At 44.0% G+C, this 22222-nt stretch overlaps 2 long non-coding RNA genes across 2 annotated transcripts in view; one reads left to right on the top strand and one right to left on the bottom strand.

Annotated features, from left to right (window-relative positions):
* LOC135415874 (uncharacterized) overlaps nt 1–22222 on the top strand; it is a 35746-nt gene that overhangs the window by 12253 nt on the left and 1271 nt on the right. The window contains exons 4-7 of the long non-coding RNA XR_010431314.1: nt 941–2850; nt 5084–5228; nt 9524–9649; nt 21900–22000. This is a non-coding gene — a long non-coding RNA (uncharacterized LOC135415874). The remainder of the gene's footprint in view (nt 1–940; nt 2851–5083; nt 5229–9523; nt 9650–21899; nt 22001–22222) is intronic.
* LOC135415875 (uncharacterized) lies at nt 16847–21904 on the bottom strand. The gene is made up of 2 exons (XR_010431315.1): nt 17584–21904; nt 16847–17472 (listed from the first exon to the last, which is right to left on the bottom strand). It is a non-coding gene; the product is annotated as an uncharacterized LOC135415875 (long non-coding RNA).

Below are 22222 nucleotides of genomic sequence, written 5' to 3'. Positions count from 1 at the left end.
AACTTATTTCTGACATGTTCCTGAAAAATTCCTTGCTTCTCCCATAAATCCGAGACATATATAAAGAATCTGTTTTCAGTCTTAAAGCTAAAAACAAACATCAATTTTAAAATCTATTTTTAAAGCAAATTGCATTTAATTTATAATGTTAAACTGAAGTTTTTAAAGTGCTGACATCCTTGAAAAAAAGGGAACACTTCATTTTTTGGTGACTAATGATGAAATGTTTTCTAAAGGTGACTGAGCATAGCACAAAATGTCCTAAATATATTTATTAGCTTATTAAACATAATTAATTGAATCTGGTTGCTAATATTGGCTATGACTTCACAAGTGAAAAGCACTTTTGGTTAGCTAGACAGTTACTTATGAAAGAACAAAAATTCAATATTAAAACATATGCAGCTTACTGAATAATCGTGTTATTTGTCAGACAAGCAGAAGAATCATCATTGAAGTGCTCCCTAAGTGTCAAATTGGGTAATATACATAATTAGGCCCCTTTGATTAGATATGTGCCCATGCTAACAGCTGCACTCAAGATCCACATATTAGTACAGCCTTGAAATAATCTTCAAAGGGATTGATGGCAACAGAGCACTTCTGAAGCTTCACTGGGAAGGCTTTTGGAACATAACCTACACACCAATTTTCTCTGTTCCTCTGGTTATTCTTTATTTTATCTTATTATCTTCTATTTTTAAAACAATGCATGGCTTGGTTCTCAGAGGTGATATACTGCTTCCACAAAGTGTTGCTACACTTTTATCCCTAAAAGGAAGATCTCTTACTCATCTGCATCATATTTTAAAGCCTAAAGCCTTCCTATATTTAGGGATGAAACTCAGCAATTGGCAAGGCTGCTGCAAGCTGTTTCTAGGAGGTGGCAACGATCATTACCTGAAAGACAGCCTGTCTCAGATCCACTCTTCTCTCTCAGCCCAGGACAGCCCAGTGATGGATAAGGTCTTCTGGATGTTCTTTTCGGTTTTTGCAAAAGCCTTGTGAAGAAACTGCAAGGTCTCAGCAAGAAGACTGACTTTGCATCAGATCCAAGCCTCAGAGAGCCTCAAGCCCTGAGCTACTGCCAACCCACAGGGAATGAGTCTGAAGGGTACTGTTTGGCAACAGTGGAACCCAAGAGAGTGTTTAGCTGTAGATGCAATATGAATTGTTCCTGCAGTTTATTTTTACATGCTTAGAGGTTGAATGAGTTTGGAAGATTTGGAGAGAATCAGAGAATTAGCAGAATGAATTATTATTGGTTATTTATACAAAATGAGAAATATATTTCCTGGTAGAACATTGTGTGTCCAGGGATGATGAGAGGTGCTTTTGCAGAAATGCTGGTGGGGAAATATTTAAAAGAAGATTTTTTTCCCCCAATAAGGAAGAGACCAAGATACAGAAAAGTTCCCCAATATGGAGGCACCATGGAAAGATTGGTCTGGGAAACCTAGGCAGGAGATGCTGAGAGTCTGGCAGGAGAGGACTCTGAAGCCCCATTCCTGGCCAGTTTGGTTTGGAGGGTTAAGGTATATGTGGCTAATCTTTTCATGTCAGCTATCCCACTGTGCAAGAGAGCTATAGTGTACCCCTATGAGGACATTTCACCTGTAGAAACAAGATAGGACCTGGCACCAAGGGACCCTCTTTGGAAACATGTGGTAGAGACAAAATCAACACTGAAAGACTGTGAAAAATAAATGTACAAAGATATTCTAGGATGTCTTTTAGCTTTTTGAAAGAAGAGGGATATCCTAAGCAAATGGGTAAACAGAACAGCCAGAAAGCTTTGGTAGGCATGGGAGGAGCACAGGGGAAGACTTTGTTCCCTGGTTTAGCTGCTTCTTGGCACAGAAAATGGGAGCACTTTCTCCAAGGGGCCAGTGACACAGCCAGCCATGTTTGTAACCTTCAGCTGCATGGCAAGAACACTGAAAGTATTGTCCACACAAAGTCATCAAACTGTTACTGGATGCAGCATTAGGATCTCATCTACTGAAGCAAAAATAGACACGTGGATCCACCTTGGGCATGCAGTACATGATTAAGAGCATGTCACCTTTCTCCATTTTAGCGTGTTTTTAACCATGCTCAGTGGACAGGATCATCAGAATATAGATTAACATTACTGGTCAAATTATATGAAAGTTCTGAAATTTCTAAACCCTTCCCTCTTTTCTCTAAGTAAGTGCTGGTTTTAACATTGCTTCTCAAACAAGGAGATTATTCAAACCAGTTTCTCGTTAGTCACATCATCACCAAACTATGAGGTCTGAAACAAGTCAGACCAAAGCCTGTGTCTGCCCTAATTGAGAATAGGAGGAATCTAAAGGGACCTGGATTGTGTGCGAACCCTGTGGTGATGGTAGTGATGGCAGTGCCAGCCCTAAACATTCTGTTTTTAAGGTATCTTGTGGACATCCATTGCTTATGTTTGACAGTGCACTTGTACTGGGTATTCCCAGGCACATGGGACCTTCTACAGACTGAAGGGCATCCTCAGGTGATGGGGCTGGAGGCCTAGCAGCTATATGGGTGGTGAAATCAACCTGGAGAGAGTCCCGAAGTGCCACAAGGGAAAGGCACAGTGGATGTGCTGTGCATGTGAATGAGAGTGTTCACACACACACATGCGTGTATATGCAATATTGGTCCCTCCTGTGATAAATGGCTCTAAGTGAAGCTTTGTGAAATTTTGAATTTCTGTTTTTCAGAACAGCGCAAACTGTGGCAAAAAACCAGGAAAAATTGTTTCCTGGAATTAAAACAGTCATGTTCAGAAATGTTTCCATGTTCCGTTTTGACATTTTTTGGATCAAAGTGAAGCATTTTGACATTTGTGAGGTAGGAATGTTTTGTTTCAATTTGTTGAACTGACATGAAACATTTAGTTTCGAGTCTGCTTAACATTAAAGTAGGCAGCGCCTTTCCTTGGGTTTGGGTCCCATTCTCTCCTCTGGGCTGTGCTCCCTGGGAGCTCTGCCCAGCTCCCATGAAGCTTGGGCCAGGTCCATTTTGTTCTCAGTGAATGCAGCTCAGCCACAAGCCCCATGCACAGGAAAGAAGAGAGGCCTTTTCGGGAAAATTCATTTCAATGCTAAACTCAATTGAAATGAAAAATTTTGGGACAGTTGAAGCAAAGCGCTCCGTTCCAGATCACCTCCACAAAACACCATTTCTTGTCAGCAGCATCCCTGAATTTCCAGAGGCACTTTTTGTGTTGCAGAAGCTGTGCTCTGATTAAAAAGGTCACCCAGTGAGTGCCTGCATAGGTTTTGATGCGATCTGATCTACACCAATAAGCTCCTGGGGGTCTGCAGACTGGCCCCCTGGACTTAGCGACAGAGCTGCCCTTTAGTGTCGCTCGGGCAGATTTCACGACAAGCTAAAGATCCCCACTCATCCTCTCAGAGGCTAGCTGGGGCCGGGGCAGCCTCTGGCTTGGCTGTCTCTGAGGAAGGTGAGTGGGCTGCAATAGGGACAGGCGTTTCTCTTGGCAATTCAGCAGACTCCTCTCTTTTCTGGAAGTGGCTGTAGGGTCTTCCTGGGATTTCTCATGAATTTTACCTAAAAGTAAATTCAAAAGTTGCATTGGCTCATTCTCAACAGCTCTCTATAAGACCAGGCAGGTCCTACGACTTTCTGTGAGGGATAATTGAATCCCTTGCCCTCCCCCTTTCCTGGGCAACAGCTTCAAAAGATCTCTGATTTTGCTCAGCAATCAAGCAATCTCATTTGCAAAACAACTGCAATGGCCCTGCAAAAGCAAAAGGACAGCTCCTTTGTTAAATAGTGCCTTTTGGTGACACAAAAGAACCATAAAGGTGATGAAGCTGCAGCCGGGACAGCGGCGTTTCCTGGACTGTGCAGTCTGGCTTCCCTCCCCCTCCCGGCTGTAATTTCAGACTCCGAGTCTAAGAATTATGCAGGGCTCAAACCCAGAGAGAACAAGGTGCATTGCAACTATTCTTAGCTCCAAAAATTATTCCTGGCTTTGCTTTGAAATCTGAACCAGGGTTAATTTCTCTCCCCCTTCCCCCAGTCTGTTTCCTCTCCTCTTTCATGTACCTATTTGCATAGACTGTCATCGTAAGAATCTCCATTAAAATTGAAAGCCTCCTTCCTGCATGTCACCTCTCGCAGCCCCCTTCCGCTTGCCCTGCATGACTTTTGGAGGGCTGGAGAGCAAAGGTCCTGTGCTAGCATCGCCTCCTGAGCCCTGCATTCCCCCTGCCCTCAGTCCTGCTCCTCTGTTGCTATAGGAACATCCATCAACTTGGGAGTGCCAGAGAAAAAGAACAGAGAGTTATCTTAATTATTTAATGATTGATTAATATATTTTTATAGAGCACTTCAAAACCATGCATAATTTTATGAATTGTTTATTAACTGGGCAAATGGTATAATTTACTGAACATCCTCCACTCTCATTGTTTTCAGTGGGAGGAAAAAGTAGGCAGCTTGCAGGTTTTGTAATAGTTACATTACTAAGTGTACTAGTAGTTCTGCTTCAGGGAAATAATTTAAGTATGAGCCTTTGCTTCACATTTTGTAGGCAGGGCTGCTCCCAACACCTGCCACTGAGGTTACTCAAATGCCTCCATTGTAAAGACCTATGTTCAGCTGGTTTTTGGCAGGTTTTACCCATCTGGAAAGAAGGACTGTGCTTACTTCTCCTTGAGGCTGAATACAGAGGGGAGGCAGAGAGTGCTTGCAGCTGGTGGTGCAGCATGGCTTGTTGGTACAGGGAGCCTCCTGGCTCAGCTGCTCCTCTCTGCTGAGTGACTGTGGTTTTGTTAGGAGGCCTTGGAGGCTTTTGCTAAAGTTTGTGTGCTTTGTGCCTGTAGTAGCAGGTTGGAAGGGCAGTATAAGCAGGGTCTGTTGTCTGGGTGAGGAAGGGTGGAAGGAGGAGCATGGTGCTGGTGTTGTGTGTGCTGCCTTGTTCCCATGCCCAGTTGAGGATGTCAGCTAGAGCAATGTTTGCTGCCCATGCTGGTTGTAAATCCTGGTCTCTGCCCAGCATGACCCAGGTAAGCTGCTGAAGCCAGCCTGTCTTTGCTCTCTTCAACCTCCCCAGGACCTTCTTTGGGTCTGACTTCCTTGATGCCTGACTGCTCTCTGGCTTCCTCCCTCTCCTACTAACAAGCTGAGATTATCCCACAGTGGGATGCAAAGTAAATGCAGACTGACCACCTGAAGAGCTCTGCATCACCGAGCATGGGGTGAGTCTGTGACATGCAACACACACTGCCATGCATGCTTGAGAACTGAGACTTGCAGTTGGAATGCCTTTGTTATGAGCTGTCACGTACTTTGCAGAACCATAGGGCTGCTATGACCTCGGTGTCAGGCCTGACTGTCCCTGTAGGTGCAGGAAGTGAGACATGATGACGCAGTAGGATACAGGCAGCTGATAAAAGCTGGTGCTCCCTGCCTGACTTGGCCAGGCCCCTTACCTGAGTAAGGCCTGCAAGACCACCGCTGCTGTGATGGAGGATGATTGGGAGGGTATATATATATATAAATATATATATATATATATAGCTGGTGCTCTTGGACAGCATTTCCTCAGGTAATGCTTGTTATGAAGCACTAAAGACTTGTGATGCAATGGGCTGTGTGTTGATCAGGTGTGTGATGTATGCAGCTCCCTAGCTTTTAAGAGGAAGCACAAAATTAATAAGGAGACTTGCAAAACAAAACAAATTTACTTTGGATGCTCACTGGTATTTAGGAGGTATTAAAGCCTTGTTCATTTTCAGGACTCTTGGACTTCTCAGCCCCTGTGAATCCATCTTCTGTAGAGTAATCATCCCATAAAGATGCCCTCATATATGGCAGCCACCCTTGTGGTTTTTTTCTGGATTTTAAATATGGATTGTTGCAGAAAAGTCTCTGCTCCACCTGAAGAAAGCAGTAGCAGGATTAGGTTGTTATTCTGTAGTAGTTCAGCACTAGAGGGGGATGTAGCACGTGCTTTCCAGCACATTTCATACATGCATGCAACAATATTTTACAGTGGTGTTTATAAGGAGGCTGTTTCTATAATTGCCAACATGAAGATTTTTGTCTTGCAGGGGCAATTTTCTTGCACAGGATAAAAATCAGAGAGGCTGCTATTTGCCGAGACATAAAAGACTGTGCTTGTAGTCAATTAATTTTGTTATGTGTTATGTGTGTCTTGGATATTGGGGCCTCAGAACTTCAGGCAATTCTCGTGTCTTTTTTTTTTTTTTTTTTTGGTGTGTCTGACATGAGAAAACAGAGGCTGTTCTTTAGCTTTGCTGGAGCTCTAGTCCAGGCTGTTGGCTGGAAGGGTCTGAGCTCTGCCCTTCTTACCACGGTAGTGCCCTTCTTGCTTGTGGTATTGAGTCCTGCAAGTGGCTGAAAAAAGATATAAAGCCAAATCCACCCAACTACACTTGCTTGGAAAGTTGCATGTTCTCAACAAAAATGGCTCTTTGACTTTGAAGACATCTGAGTAATAAAAACCTGTTGTCCACTTCATGCACAAGTAAAACACTCGGAAAAAAAAGCTGCTGCCTTGAGGTTTTGCAGAAGCTGGTCAAATTTCTGTCCTCTTCTCTTGTTTTCCTCCTCACCTCCAGTGAGCTATTCTCATTCCACGTTTTACTCGTTTTACTCAACAGTGCAGAAGTGTGCCAGCGTGAGGAGACTTGCTAGCCCGTTAGGCCAGGGAATTTCTCCTGGTGTGTTTGGGTATGGTATCTTGGGAGAAGATACCACAGCTGGTGTATGCTACATATATGCACAAACATGGCTGTAGTAGAAAGTGAGAATGTCACTTGCTGAAGAAAACTTGTATTCGGGCCAGTGCGTAAAGACTGTCACAGATCCAAATTTTGGCCGTTTGCTCTGTGGGAGATCTTCGTGTGCGCCCCCGTGTCCTCCTCTCCTCCTTGTACCCTGGACATTGCACGGGGCTGCGGTTCCCACCTCGCACCGAGGGCTAGCTAGAAAAGATGTCCCCATTCACATTTCCACATAGAAATTTTTCTTTCCCTACTTTTAGTGCCTGTAATTACCTCTTTACTCCAGTGCCAGCAATCTTCCATCAGGCATCATTATTAACAGAGAGAAAAGGGAAGGGGAGGGAGGGAGAGAGAGAGAGCGCCACAAAACTTAATTTAATCGCAGCACCCCATGCTCAATTTAACAGACACAACAGCTCAGAATGGGGTCCCTGTGCAACGGGAGGGCAGGCAGTGGAGCGTCCCTGGAAAGAATTAATTGTGGATGACAATGTGTAAACAGTGCAGATGAATAGGGCATGCAGGTGTGAGGCACCGGGGCCATCCCGGGGACTTTTTCACACGAATTTCAGCTCCTTCACTGCTGACCTGCTCCCGAAAACGTGATTAGTGTCGGCGTTGGGAAACCATTCAGGGTGTCAGGATTTGGCACATATTAACTAGCCCTGGGGGAGAGGGGAGGGAGCGCATGGGGGCTATGAAAGGAGGAAGTCTGGCGGACAAGGGGATTGTTAAAGGGCCAGAAAATCCTCATTGCTCCGAGGCGCCCTCGCTACTTGGAGGAAAATGGAAGAGAGCTGAAGCAGAATAGAATTCCAAGGCACCCTAGTCCTTACTGAGTTATGTGGAAAACAAGGCAATGCATTGCAGAATATTTTTCTCAGAATGTCATAAATATTACTGATGTTTGTATTAATGACTTTTTCTTAGCTGTCGCTTTCACAGTTCTAGACACTTCAGCTTGAGAGATAAACAGTCAAAACAAGCAGGAAAGTTAATGACACAGCAGCACTGAGAACAGGAAATATCTCCTGCGTAGCATATGGATGTTATTCAGCATGCAAAATTCCACTTCATCAATATATACTCTATATGTACAGTGATACAGACAGGGGTTGTATAATGGGCCCAATTTACCAAGCATGAGGTTAGACACTCTAAAATTATGTTCCCTGTGCCAGCATGGGAACATAAAAAAGAGGAGTTATGTGCAGAGAGTAGATTACGTTACTGATGTCTTTTCCCACTCATGAGAATGATGCAAGGGGAAGGATAGAACTTGATGAGGACTACCATGAATACCAGTGCCTCTGCCAGACTCTGTTATGCTTTTTCTTCTTTGCTGGAAATCCTTTCCCTGCCTGTCTTGTGACTTGGGCAGCATGGCAGGGGTGCTGTGTAGGTGCCTGCTGAGATTCTTAGCTTTGCAATCCCTCCCTAGATCACTGCAGCCCAAAGGCTTGGGCCTCCAATAATGTATCAAAAATAAAAGTACCTATGCAAATGTACCTATGGATGTGAAGGTGAGGTTGAATTCTTGCTGGCCTGGTGATGAAAAAGGGTATTGCCATTGGTGCTGATTTGGCAGTGCAGACATCTGTGTGGGAGGTAGGATGGACCAGCCCCTTCCTGGGCTGTTTCCCGTTGGAGACATTAAATAGGTGGTGAGAAGGGGACACGAAATATCATCACAGAAACCTTGAAGGCCAGTATACCCAGGACAAATCACACCTCAGATTCAGAGTTGCACTTAGTCACTGTTGGAAAATTAGCTACTTATTTTGCTCACTAGCCCACACGTTTGTGACAGACTAGTTCAGCATCCTTTTGAGGAAAGTCTGGTGGTGGCTATCACTGCCTTCAAGGGGTATTGAAGGGCTGAGGTCACACAGGGAATTTCCATGCTTTGGCAGTGGAAGTTATGCCTTTTGTCCTAATTGTGGCAATTGCAGATGATTTCTCTGGTAAATCACAGCAATGACTATGTGGGAAAGGTTGTATGCTCAGTTAAAATGTTGGCAGAAGAGCAAAATTTGTTTGCTGTTAAGCCCAGTGATATCTAGATTCATAGGAAACAAAAAATAATGGCGTAGGCTTTATGCAGGGCAATCCTGCAACTCTTGAGCTGGGACTCTCCCTGCCTAACAAGTTTCCCAAGAGCAGGATACCCAGCTGAAGCCATTCATCTCAATTCTCTCTGTGACTCCAGAGTGTTCAGCACCTCACTTATCTGACATGCCATCAGCAGAGATGAACAACATTTGCTTCATTGCCATCTGCTTGACTGACTGCTGTTTCCAAAAATGATGATCAGTGCTACTAGAATTCCTTCCCCTGTTCTGCTCCCCCAAATGTTCCTGCCTCCCCACACCAAGATATCTGCCCTCTCAGAGTGCAGCTATCCCTGTGAAACTGTATGCTGAAAGGACTTCCTTCCTATGAACTGTAGAAGGTAGTTCTTTTAAAAACCATCAGAATTAAGTTAATTCTGTAATGGCTGTTCTTGCCAAGATGAGTGTGATATTTTCCAGCAGAGTGAGTTAGCTTTGTTGCCCCAGACAAATTCCAAGATACTGGCTTTCTGCAGTTTTCAGGAGAGGGTGTTGCATTTGCTGCAATATGGCTGTTTCTCAGGGCCAAGTGTTCCTCATTCTTTTAAAGTCTTTTTTTGTTTGTTTGTGTTTTTTTTTTTTAATTATTATTTTGAGAGATATTTGCTCATCTTTCCAATTTTGCTTTTCAAGGAAGAATAATGTGCTCACCAGTTACATAGCTGGTAATTTATCCACTGGAAGGGAGAGGTCTGCAGGAGCCAAAGAAATCAGCTCCACAGACACCTGACCTAGGGACTATTGCAGGACTGTCTCCAGGTAAGCTCTCTATATCCTACACTAGGAGCTAACTGTACCCTGATATACCTACAAAGACTGGCTTCTCAGTAAGGCTGCAATACTTCATCAGCCAGAGGACCCAACAAATGTTCTTCATTTGTACTTACCCTTGGATCACTCAATCTTCACTTGTACTATATTTAAGCCACTAGCTGGTATAGAACCAAAAAAGGCATTGTTGAATTGCGTTAGTTCAAGAGTGGAGGAGATGGGGCTAAGGGAAGGTAAGTAATCTGCAGGCAGTGAAAATGGGACAGTTGAAGAAGGTGAGGATGTGGGTCCCCAGTCAGTTGTGTTAAACTTAATACCATAGCTCTAGCTCCAATTTCTACAGAATCTTCACACCATGCTAAATTGATAATGCACACAAAATATGCTCCTGTGGTGACAAATTGCTCTTTCTTGTAAGGATCTCTGACTAGTGCAGAGGTTCTCAGTCCTGATGAGAAATCAGAGCAAGAAGGGGCTCTGGAAAGTTTAGAAACTGCACCTGGATGTACCTCTTCTCCAGCCAGCTCTACTGCTGTCTGTGTTACCAAGCATGGGATCAGAGCCTGGCCAGGGTGGTGCTGAAGGGGCTGGGCTTCTGGGCACTGTGACCTTTGCAAAGGTGCCAGTCAAGTTATGGTGCAGGTGGGAGGATCTACTGCCCTTCCATGCTGCAGAAACCCTTACATACAAGCTTATTGTGACTGTGAATTGAGTGGTGGATTTACCTTCAAAAATCTGAACAGTTTACATTAGAATTCCTGATGGTATTCCTAAAATTATTGTGCAGTTCATGTTGCTCTTCTTACTGCTTTTACCTGACATCAGCTGCCCTTTTTCAGGACTGTCAGCTTGTCACTGATCAAGCCTAGACTCCAAAGCCTCCTGAGCCGTGTCTTATGATCCATCCCACTAGTTAACTAGGGGAAGAGGTCTGCTCTGGAGGCAGATGTAGCTGAAAATCAACTTGGCTGCTTGACATTTCTTTTTAATGTGAGAATGTAGCTTGATGGGACAAAAAGAGAAATATACTCTTCCCCCAAACCAAGGCAATAATATTGAAAAATCTCTATAACAGTGAGGAATAAAAACTCCAGGGTGGCAAAACAGATTTTGCTTACAATTAAATAAGAAGTCAACTGGATCAGTAGTTCAAACTGTGTAGAGTTCTTAATGGTGGTTCATTTGCCCAGCTCTGCTAAAGGCCCCCAGCATTCTCTTCATTCTCACAAACACTTCTGCAGTGGATATTGGTTAGCATATCTGATGAATCTGATGATATGGAGTCCAGCTTTGCACATGTTTCTGTTCAAGAGGAGAGTATTCAGCAAAATACTTAGCTTCTTTCAGCCCCCTGCAAATGTCTGGGCAACATGGAGTTTTCCAAAGTACTCTTAGATACAGAATCTGAGTAACTTGTTTTCCTTGTGGTGAGGCTGGAGCAAAAGATGCCTTCAGAAGAGGTTACAGCAGAGGGCAAGGAAACAGGAGCTCTAAAGTGAGATGGAGCAGTCTGCCTTAGGAAAGAAGAGCTGAAACTCTGGGTGCACAGGGCTACTGGCTTCTCTACATGAGGTCCAAGCTAGGACAAACCCAGGACCTGCCAGGGGAAGGAGACCTGGGAACATGGAGAAAAGGCTGTGAGCGTAAATTCAGTGCTCAGTATTCAGGCCAATGAGAGATGTTTCACAGCTTAATCTCCACAGGGTCATTCATCACCTTTTCTTAGCTGATCTGCTCACAAGTAGTGCTGGTGTGGCTGCACCACAGAAATGCAGTGGTAACACCAATATGGGGAAATTACGAAAAGCCAAGTCTCTGCTGGTTGGTGGGTGATCTGAGGTACAGTGAATGAAATGTTGTAGAGCTTGAATACAAAATATATTTCTCTTTAGTTGGAGATGAGCTGACTAATTTCAGTATAATAAGTCGATATCAAACCTTCAGCCAAAGTTCAGATGAAGTAAATTCTGAGTAACTTGCTTTTTCCTGACAAGTTTTTGAAATCTGCATTTATATCTTCTGCTGGGAGTGCTTGCAGAACTGCTAACTATCACTTCAAAGAGTATATGTTGTATTTCCTAATCAAATGCCTGCACTAAGGCAGGGGAGATGCAATGCAAATTATTTTCCTGGAAGACACTTGAGTGCAGACCATGAGTTTGAAGGTAAACAAGACACCTTCTTTGGTGCCAGTAGTTTATTTGTATGAACTGAATTGAAAACAAACCCCCCAAAAAATCTGAAATCCTATCTGTTACACAGTGGTGGACTGTTGCTAATGCCGTCTGATCTGGAACAGTCACCAAAGTGGTTATGCTGGGGTGCTCGATCTGTCTGTCCCGATGTTTACTTGACAGCAAGTGAAAGCTCCTCCCTGCACTGCCAACCCTTGTCCTCTGCCTGGGGTGGAAGCAGGTCTGCTTCTGCTGGTATGGCCAAGAAACACAGGGTTTGGTTCATTGTCTGGCTCCAGCTGCAGTGGTCAAGTGTTAGGGCTGCTTGACAAATATGCCCAGACACATGAAATTACATATCTTAATATTCATTTCTGTGTTTCTTGATGTCTCTTTTTGCCACCCTGCATCTCCATTTCCATTCCTCAATCAAGAGAGACAACCTGCACCTAATTACTTTTTCCTCTTTAGTCCTAATTCTGCCATATCCATTCCTGAGTTTGTTATTTCTGACACTGCTAGCCAGGTTATCTCAGACTTATGTGCTGTTATGGGTATGGTTACCAGGCTCACTGGTCCTATTTCCCAGAATGTCCCCAGTGCTCCACTCCAGCTGTGTGGTTCGGCTGTTGCTCACACACATTCCCCTTAACCACATGACGGATCCAGCTAGCCCTCACAGCACCACCTGTAGCTTTTGCCAGCTTTTCATAATATTCCCTCTCACATTCAGCTTTCCACGTCACATCCACTCTCTTGCCTGCTAGCTTTCAGAATCTTTCCAGGTAGCTTAACCTCAGGCCAGGGCCCAGCTGGCAGGTTGGTGCCTGCAGTGCTAGCCCTATCCCCATCCTCCAGCCTGCAGCATTATGATTTGCTTGCAAATGATCCATATGAGGACTATTAATATATTTATTAGATGACATAAATATAAATCATTACTGAAAAGTCTTACCTTTTTGAGGATATATGATAAGAAAGTCAAGGCAGAGGGCCTGTCTGAGCAGTTGTATGTTCGGTTTTCCAGCTAATGCCAAAACTCATGGCTGTTCAATAACAAAGCAGGCTCAAAGAAGGTGGTCGTGAAATGTTTGTGGATGTCCTTCTATGTTCCTTGGCAAGTCTATGGTATCACCTCTAGTACCGTGAGGGTGGTGAAACGATTCAGCTTGGTTGTTTCTTTCACAGCTTCAAGAATGTGTGAGGTGTCATTTTGGATCTGCTAAGCAATGCTGGATGTCTGCCCAAATCAAATTGCTGGCTGTGGGAACAGTTGAAGTCCTTATGAGACAGACTTGGGAGGAGGAGGTGAAAGCAGCCATGAGGTGTTCCTTGTGTCTCTGCCCTTCCCCCAGCACTTCATTTTTGCACCTCTGCTGAGCCCCAGTGGAACCAGGGCAGGGGGATGTCTTCTCTGTTCAGGAGTGCTGGGCGAGATGAAGATACCTGCAGCCATGCTGCTCTCTCCCAAGAGGGCCACACTGCTGCAGCTCTGCTCTCACCCTCCTACCATCCACCTGCTTGATTCCAGCTCCTGCTGGCAGCAGCAGAGCTCTGCCTGGCACTGCTGGGCTCTTTGTGCCCTGGAGGTTGGCACACCTGGGTAAAGATCCTTTACTAGATGCGCTCTCGTGAATCTTGGGCACGAGCACCACAAAAGGTTGTAATAAGGTAAAGAACTTGTTGTGAGGCCACAATGTGACAAATGAATAGTAACCCACACCTCAATGTAATGGGTCTACCTTAGGCTATTCTTTTCTACCTTGAGAACTAAATGAGACTATCCTAGCTGTGAATGTCCATTGGATTTGTATCAATCCATAGGCTCCGACTGGACTGCAGCAGCATCACTTCTTAATTCTTTGTGTTGCAGACTAAACTCTTTCTGGTTTGGGCCTATTAGAGAGTAAGAGCTCTTTGGACACAAACTATTTGACCTCTGTTTGCATGGCAAGATTTTCACCTGTAATTATTTACTAAATGTGTTGGGCTACTGTGTATCCTAAGTAAGAAGAGCATAATTTATATTACCTACTTTAAAAAGCCAGAGAAATTGGATTTTTTTTTTTCAGAGAAGATAATGTTTAGAGAGAGAGGGAGACACTGAAATATCTGAAAATATCTACTAACAGAAAGACACAGAAACCTCTGTTTAACCACAGCAAAGAGTCTCATTCTCTCCATGTTTTGGGCACCTTTGTCTTCCTTTGCATATATGAAAGGTGAAGTATTTGGCTAATTCCCAACCGAGATTGCACACCCAGGATTCCACCCAGCTTCTCTGCTCCAGTTGTGCATGCAGTTTTACCTGCTTTGTCAATGAAGGCACTGGTGGGCTGTGCAACCTTGGTTGGTGTTAATGCTCAGCCTCAAAAATTTGAGTGGTTAGGTGTTGGTGGCCACACTCCGCGATGACTGCAGAAAGTTTGGCTGAAACTGTTTTCTGAAAAATGTGTATCAGTCCTCTGACAGCATATGCATACATGCCATTCTCTTGTGCTCTGCCAACTAAACTTACTGAAGAATCAACCTTTCCTTTGATGCATGGTGCCTGACAACGTTCTTTGAGTCATATTCAGGAGACATGACTACTACAGACAATTAGAGAGAGGGCATTTTACAGCAGGCCTGATGGCTCGCACTGGTATTCAGGGGCCACACCAAGAGACCAATGCCAGTATTTGACTCAGCTGGTACTGCCAGACCTGAGACAGCCCTACAGTTACCCCTGCCAGTGATGCCCTCTCTAGGCATTTTGGAGCCCAGAAGGGACTTCTAGGCTGATTCAGGTACCAAGGGATCACCCCACCATTAGTAAAAAGGTATATGTTGCACATGTAAGTGGAGAATGGCTGTATCTTGCTGCTTGCAGTGGAGAGGAGCTCCACTGCTGGGCAGCTGGCATGTGAACAAACTCTTTTTGTGCCTCGAAGGTTGCAGAAGGTTGCCTGTGGTTCTAATATAATGCCTGACCAAAAGCTTTTTTTAGTAAATGGAGAGCACTTGGAAAGCTTTGTTTCAGGCCTGAGGCAAAAATAGCTCATGCTTTGGGGAGAATTTGCCTGGCCTAGAAGCAATGGAGGTCCTTCACAGGAGTGGGGTAGGTCCTGTGCCCCCAGTCAGTCCCTGCACCCACATGGTTGTTATCACTATCACCTACTTGCACCTTCCCCAATAAGTAGCTATGTGGAAGAGAAGCCCCTTTGGCTCTGCTGGAATGACATGGGAGCGTATTCCTCCTGCAATAAAAGAGCATTTCTGCAGCGCTTCATGGACTGTATGGGTCAGGAAAAGATTGTATAATGAGCACATTTCAGGAGATTTGCAAGTTCTGAGGAGATCATAAGTATGTCACCCAGGAGGTCTTCTCTTTAAGTCAGGTGGTGTGTGCTGTGAGGACTCTTGTTTTCTCAGCAGGAGTGGGAGCAGCCTTTGGCAGAGCTGCCACGTGCATTGGGCTCTGGCATCCACCTGCAGTGCAGTTAAGGCAGGTATGTTTATTTGGGAGGCATTTCTACACACACACAGAAGGGGTGCTTGTACACAAATCTCTCTCTTCCTCTCTTATGTGGCTGTGTTTCTTTGAACTGATCCAGTATCCCACTGAATTGAATAGGAGGTGGGTAAAGCCTACAAGCCTACTCATGAGAGTACCAATTTGCACGAGCATGCCCTTGTTTTGAGGCAGCCTTTTTTCTATCTCCTTTCGTATTTTTCGGTATGAAAATACTGCATATACTTTGCCTCTCTGAGGTGTTCCCCTGTGATACAAGAAATGCATCTCTGTCAGTGCTTTATACAGCCTCAGCACCTAAAGAAGCAAAGGACAAGCAGTGGGGGTTGATGGTGCTCAGCACTCTGCTGGGAAGTCTTCTGGATGAGCCTCATATGCTGCAGTCTCTCTTCCTGCTCTCCACTTCATCCCCAGTGTGTATTACACTTGCCCCAGCTTCGCAGAGATAATTTGCACTCTCCTAGTTCATTAGCTGCTACCCCCTCCTGTCCATGGGCAGAAAAAAAGCCCTTACTGTTCAAAAGAACACATGCAGCAATCATTAATGCTGACCCTAATTGTGCCAATTCAAACCACTCAATAGCTCTAATTAAAACCTCTCTTCTGCGGGGCACTGAACAGTAACAAAACTGTCACCCTGAACAATCAAATCATGGAGCTAAGAAATTTTTTTCCCCTGTTGTGTTCAAATGTTGTTGCTGCTGTCGAAAGGGTCATCTGAAGGGATTAAGTACGGGGCTTTTGTAGGCTGCAAAGTGTGTCGGGGGATATCTAAACCCAATCAATATCTTTTGGTCACAGTTTGAAATCAGAAGACCCCAACTTTTTTCCAGGCCTCCTTTCAACCACTTTACCCACCCCCATGCAGCAAGCAACACCTGCAAAATAGCCAGGCTCTTGGTTATGAGACACATGGACACCACAAGTCAACTTAAACATCTGCAAAGGAGGGGGTGAGGGGGAAACCCAGGCGTTCCTATCCCTACAACCTTGTTTCTCAGGGTCCCTGACTACACTTTCCTGTGTGCCATAAATAACTCTGCAATTACGTTAATTGGTTGCATATTTGTTGACACAGGAGTGGACAAGAGTAGGTTATGGTGGGAGGATTTTTGCTTTCGGTGCAATTTTATACTGCCTTCTTCAGATGTCCCTTAATCCCCGCTCTCCCTTCCCCCAGTATTTAGGATTCTCATGTCTTTCAGAATAACTTTATAAGCCTGTGGGTGGGAGGGGGGAGCAGGAAAAAAAGAGTGTTAAAATTCATTTGATGGCACCCATGCACTCACATCTGTTCTGCTGTTTCCCTAGCAAAGTCTATCAATCAAAAGGAAAAGGTTGATACATATCACAGTGGGATATTTCAAAAAGCTGGATGCAAGCAATTGTGTGCTAGAAGGTTTTTTCTGCAGCAAGTTTTTGACAGGAGTCAGGAGAATGAAATTGTGTGCATGTTCATCTATATTTTTTTACATTTCCCATTTTTTTTAAAGAAGGTAGTGAAACTAATAGAGCAACAACATTAACTACCAAAATTCCAGTCTTGGTACCTTTTGCTCTGTTTATTGTTGCACATGTTCTGAAGTCCAAATCAGGGACCAAATGAAAGAGCCTGACAACGCTGCAAGCACTTTTGTGTCTGTGCTTCTAGTTTAGATCATTACAGGCACACATACTACCACATGTGGTTCTGGGTTCAAATCACCATCTCAGAGTATTTGGTATGGGGTACTCGACTGAGCCTTTCTTTCCAGTGCCTCCTTAGCTTACTTTCTTTCGCTAGCAGTAATCAGCGTTGCAGTGAGAAAGTTCATGGCATGTTGTGTTTCATCTTTCCTCCTTTCATCTCTCCTGAGCTGCTGTCCTAGCTGAGAACCAGGGAGCAGGATGACACCTGTAGAGCCCTGGCAGTCTGCCTCTTCAAACACCCTGAGCGCTTTCTGTCAGAAACCACCTTCGTTGTTTCTTGTTCTGACTGCTGGGTTGTGCTGTGTGCTGTTACAACATTGCCTTGTCTCAGCAGTAAAGCCATTTAATTTAGTGATGGATAAAATAGCCCATATTTAGAGTAGTTTGACTCAGCCTTGAAGTATTCAGCCTTGGTTAGCAATGAAGTACAAAATCTGGATGTATAAACATATAAACACACATTCTTTTTGTATAGAAGCAACTGGACAAAACTTAAGAATGTTTAAAAAACAGTTTTAGGTGGACAGTCCGTGAAAAACTCTTACCCAACTCAGCCATCTGAGCAGATATGTTCAGGATAGTGTCTATTTTCACCAGTTTGCCTCAGACCCTGCGAGTCCCAGCCTAGAAGTCAGCAAGGGGCCACACTCTTTTCTAAAAGTGGGGTTGCTGTGACACATGTCCCACACTGTGACGTGTGATGGTGCTGACCCACTTCTGCCTTTGTGTCATCACTGAGTGGGATCGCAACATTCTCTATTTTTCAGTGGCAATGTGCTCTTACAATGGGATGAAGAGGAAAAAGTGACACTACCATACGGCATTCAAATGAGTGCACTTCAGAGCAAGGTCCCTTCAACAGCAGCACTGGAGAGAAGAAACCAGGTTTTTTGTTTGTTGGGGGCTGTGGGAGATAGCAAAACATTCGCGTGAAGCTCTTGACACTTGCTCAAGAAGGGGAAATAAGGCACAGAGCCTGCTCCAGGTGCTTCCAGCCAAGCTGAGAACAAACCTTGGGACCCTAGTATCATGTCTAGCTTCTGGAAAACAGCAACTCTTTTTCTGATCTGGTTCTTGCCTGCTTTCATATGGGAAGCTTTGTGAGTCCCTGTGAGCTGAGGGTAGGGGATTTCTGCAAAATACACTCCAGTGTCGATTCCCATCACTTTCCGTTTGGATCTCCCACAGTCCTGTCTGCCCTTTCGTCCTTATTCCTTGTCTCCATATTTTAGGCAGCAATGCTGGAGTCTATCCTCTTGACTAAGCTGTTGCATTTTAATTTTCAACAGGCCCCTATTGCTCTTGCACCTTGTGTGTGGTCTTTGAACGTTATGTGGCTCGGCAGCTGGGAATAGTGAGTGGGTGGGCAATTTAAAACAGAAAAGACTCTGTATCAGCACAGGGCTGAGGTTTGAACTCTGCTCAGCTTTGGATACGTGTAGCTGGTTCTCAGGGCTGTGATTTAAGTGCTGTTTTGCTGTTGTCAGTGCGAAACCGAAATAAGTGCTAAGAAACTAGTAGGGACGAAAAAAACTTTGCCTGTCTGATAACGAGTGTTACTCTTGGCCCTGATGAAAAATTGCAGGATCAGGGCACCTTAGAATTTGTATTCTGCTGTTTTGTCACCATTTTGTCTCCCCAACTCAGAAAACAAGGAGTGTCTAATATGATGCCAGGGTTTCTTTGTTGGAGTATGTTTATGAGCTGTTTCATGCTGTGTAGGACACAATTCTGATTCTGAGTTTCCTGAGGATATGGACTGCTGATGGAGAGAGGCAGATGAGGTGGGTGCCAACCTGTGAGACAAAATACTTTATTGCATTCATCTGAGCATCTCTCTGAGACAAGGTAAATGGGCTCAAGCAACAAAATACAATCCCAATGTCATGAATTGTTGAGCTCATAGGGCCTGGTCCCCAGCTGCTTCCTCCTCCTTTCTGCTATTTTCTGTGCCACTAGAGGATCATATGAATTGGGGGTCAGGTGGGAGACCCTGCTTTTCATGTGCTCTGGCATGATTCCCACACACGCACACTTCTTTCACAGTTTCGATGGTGAGCCCACTCCGCATGGGCAGAAGGTTCTCATGTATGGGAAATTCACCACTGGCTCTCCTTCACATTTGCAGCCCAGAGTACCAAGTTCTCAAAATTTCAGAGGTGCAGAGGTAGTTCTTTCCCCACCCACTTTCCATCTATCCCACCCAGGTAGACAGGATGAGCAGAAAGAATCTTTGCCTTGATGAGATTGATAAATGAGGTTGGAACAGAGCTCCTCTTTTCTGGAGTCCATATGGAGTCCTACCCAACTTCAAACTCATAGCTGACTCAAAAAAAAAAAAAAAAGTTGGCAAGTCCCTAAGTACTTTTAAAGATTCTAAAGGTTAAAGATATGGTCGATTGGCATTCTTTTTAGAGCCTGGAGTGATAGTATATTTACTTCACAGAATTAAAAAGAATGTACAATTAGCATTAGAAACCTATTAGATAGATATTTGGAAGAGTCATTTAATTTTCCAGTGCCACATAAGTACCCCTCATTCATCCCCACTGCACTGGGCTTCATACTGATTCTTAACATTATACGCTACAATCTGCAAAATATAAGCATGAAAAAGCAAAAAAGGAGAATACCCTTGTTTTCAAGGAGCTGGCAGATTACAGACTAACATCAGCCCTGTCATTGTAGAGGTTCCATCCTTAAAAACAGATAACGTGCTGCAGCAGCATGTAAAAGCATACTGAAGATCAAATGGGTATTAGTGCCTCTTTACTACATCTTGCACCTCAGTGCATTCCTTTTTTGGGTTTTGTTTTCATAATAATAAAGGTGTATGGCCAACAGCCTCTTCCTGTGGTGGAATAACACAGGGCCATGAAGGTACAGTTGGGTAGTAGAGTCAGATGGATGGCATTAGTGAGAGTTGAAGGTTTGGCAGTGAACTGTCAGTTTGGGAACTAACCAGGACTACTAGCAACATTTTGGGAAACCAAAGTAGTGCAGCCAGGACCAACACAATTTAATATACTTTCTAGAGAAAAAGTCTGCACAGAATTTCTGTATGAAGTATAATGAATGAAGTGGCAGACTCTAGATGGATTTCGTGGGAAAAGACTTGAAATCCTATAATATTTTTGACAAAGCTTTTTGTCCAAGTGTAAGTGAATATTCTGCAAAGAGCTTCCAGGATGAAAAGCCCAATAGAACACTTCCTATTACTAATGGGGTTTCTGTTTTATTCAGGCATATATATAATTACCTGAGACTCCTTTTTGTTGACATAATCCATCAATTGCACCCCAAAAAATGCTAATAACAATGTGTGTCTGCTTAACAAGTGTGAATACTTTGCACACAGCAGCAATTGTGCTGACAGTGGATGACACTGTAAAATTGCTGTTCACTGCGATGTGAGTCCTTTCAAACCCAATGATTCCTGATTTTCACTTTCATAATCACTGAATCAAATTTACTCCTCCCCACTCCCTCACATTCTACCTATGTCTGGGAAGCTGGGGAAATTGTATTCTACCTCATTTTACGGTGACTGCACAGATTCTCTCATCCTGTGGTTGCTATTCCAAACTGCACTGGATCGTGAGTATGCTTAACTTTGTGGCTTTCCAATCTTTATTCTGGGCTGCCCTGAACTCACCTTAGATGGAGATTTGGGGGTGCCAGCGTAGTATAAAAGGCTCTTTCACTTCTGCAGGTTCTCAGCAATTAAGGCCTGGCAGCAATGGATAATTCTCTGATTAATATGATCTAAATGATTCAATAGGCACGATGTTAAAGAAATAGCTCTGAATTCTGCATTGTTACAACCTACAACAACCAATCTTTTAGCAAATTCCCCATTTTATTCTTTATTCCTTTTGTGACAAAAAGTGAAATCTAAACTTGTTGCAGGAGCAGTTGTAGCATCCACTGACTTAAAAAAGGACCTCTAACAGTAAATTGGTCCCTAAAAGCAATTAACTCATATTTGGAGGCAGCAGACTATTCTGTATTGAAAGTGTGAGTAAACATTTCTACTAAACATGTGCAAGAGGGGATACTTGCCCTGATGGAAGCTGTGGCAGATAGATCCCATGTCAGTTCTGTTGTGGGGGCAAATACTATTCAAAAGAGGACAGCAATCTTATGAAACTTGTTTGAGGACAAGAGAAGTAGATGCAGAGGCAAATAATCAGAGCAATCAAACAGTTCTCCCTGAACAGTTGTCAAGACCACCAATATATACGTTCTGTGCCATGAGTTTGTGGTGGTGAGCATGATATGCATGCACCATAGCAACAAGATATTAATCATCAACACAGACAGGCACATGTTGGGGTAAGTCTTCTGAGGTGCAAGTCGTAGGCTGATCTGGTATACACAACAAGCCCCAACGGTACCAGTTTCAGTGCTACCTCCAGCATCATTGCATAGTTGAATTCATTACAGCTGAGTTTACGTCTTCCTCTGAAGGATCCAAACTTTGGGCCCTGTGTAAAAATGTCTAGACATGAAGAACAACTTCTCTTCCAGTTCTATGTCCCTCTCTCTTTGTAGTTTTCAGTTACACACCCTGGGCAACTTCTTTGCTGGTGAGACACCACTGACTGGAGTGGCACTGTGCCAGCACAGTCTTTGGCACTCTGAGTGATGGCAGGGATTTTCAGAAGAGCTCAAGTGAGAAGGCTATGAGCCCAATTCCTCTTACATTTGGTCAGTAGCCTGCTCTTGGCTCATCAGCATCTCTGCAAGGCCACTGGTGCCCAGTGCAGGCACTTCCCTCTTGCCAGCAATCTGAAGAGAAATAACAGACAATTTAGTGGCACAAAACTTTCTGTTTCAGCAGTTTGTTTTATTTACCTAGACTTTTCTTTGAAGATGACACACCAGGAAAGTGCACCTATACCAACCGAACCACCTGGACCACTATGCTGAAGAGTTTGGCATGCATTTTCAATTGGGAAGGTAATTTACTATTGGAAAAAACCCCTATGTATTTTCTCTCTTGATGGTGTCTTTAAATGAACTTGGATGTCCTCCACCCTCCTGAATGGTGATTTGGTAAGGTTTTTGGGCTTGGAGCAGCTCTGTGGAATTTAATGTTTGTGATACATAGGCCAGGCTATGAAGTCTCTTCTGCACTAAGGTACTAGTTCGATTCCTGTACAGGCCATTCGCTTGAGAGTT

The sequence above is a fragment of the Pseudopipra pipra genome, chromosome 6 (assembly GCF_036250125.1).
Source record: "Pseudopipra pipra isolate bDixPip1 chromosome 6, bDixPip1.hap1, whole genome shotgun sequence".
NCBI lineage: Eukaryota > Metazoa > Chordata > Aves > Passeriformes > Pipridae > Pseudopipra > Pseudopipra pipra.
This window is presented reverse-complemented; position numbering and strand designations above follow the sequence as displayed.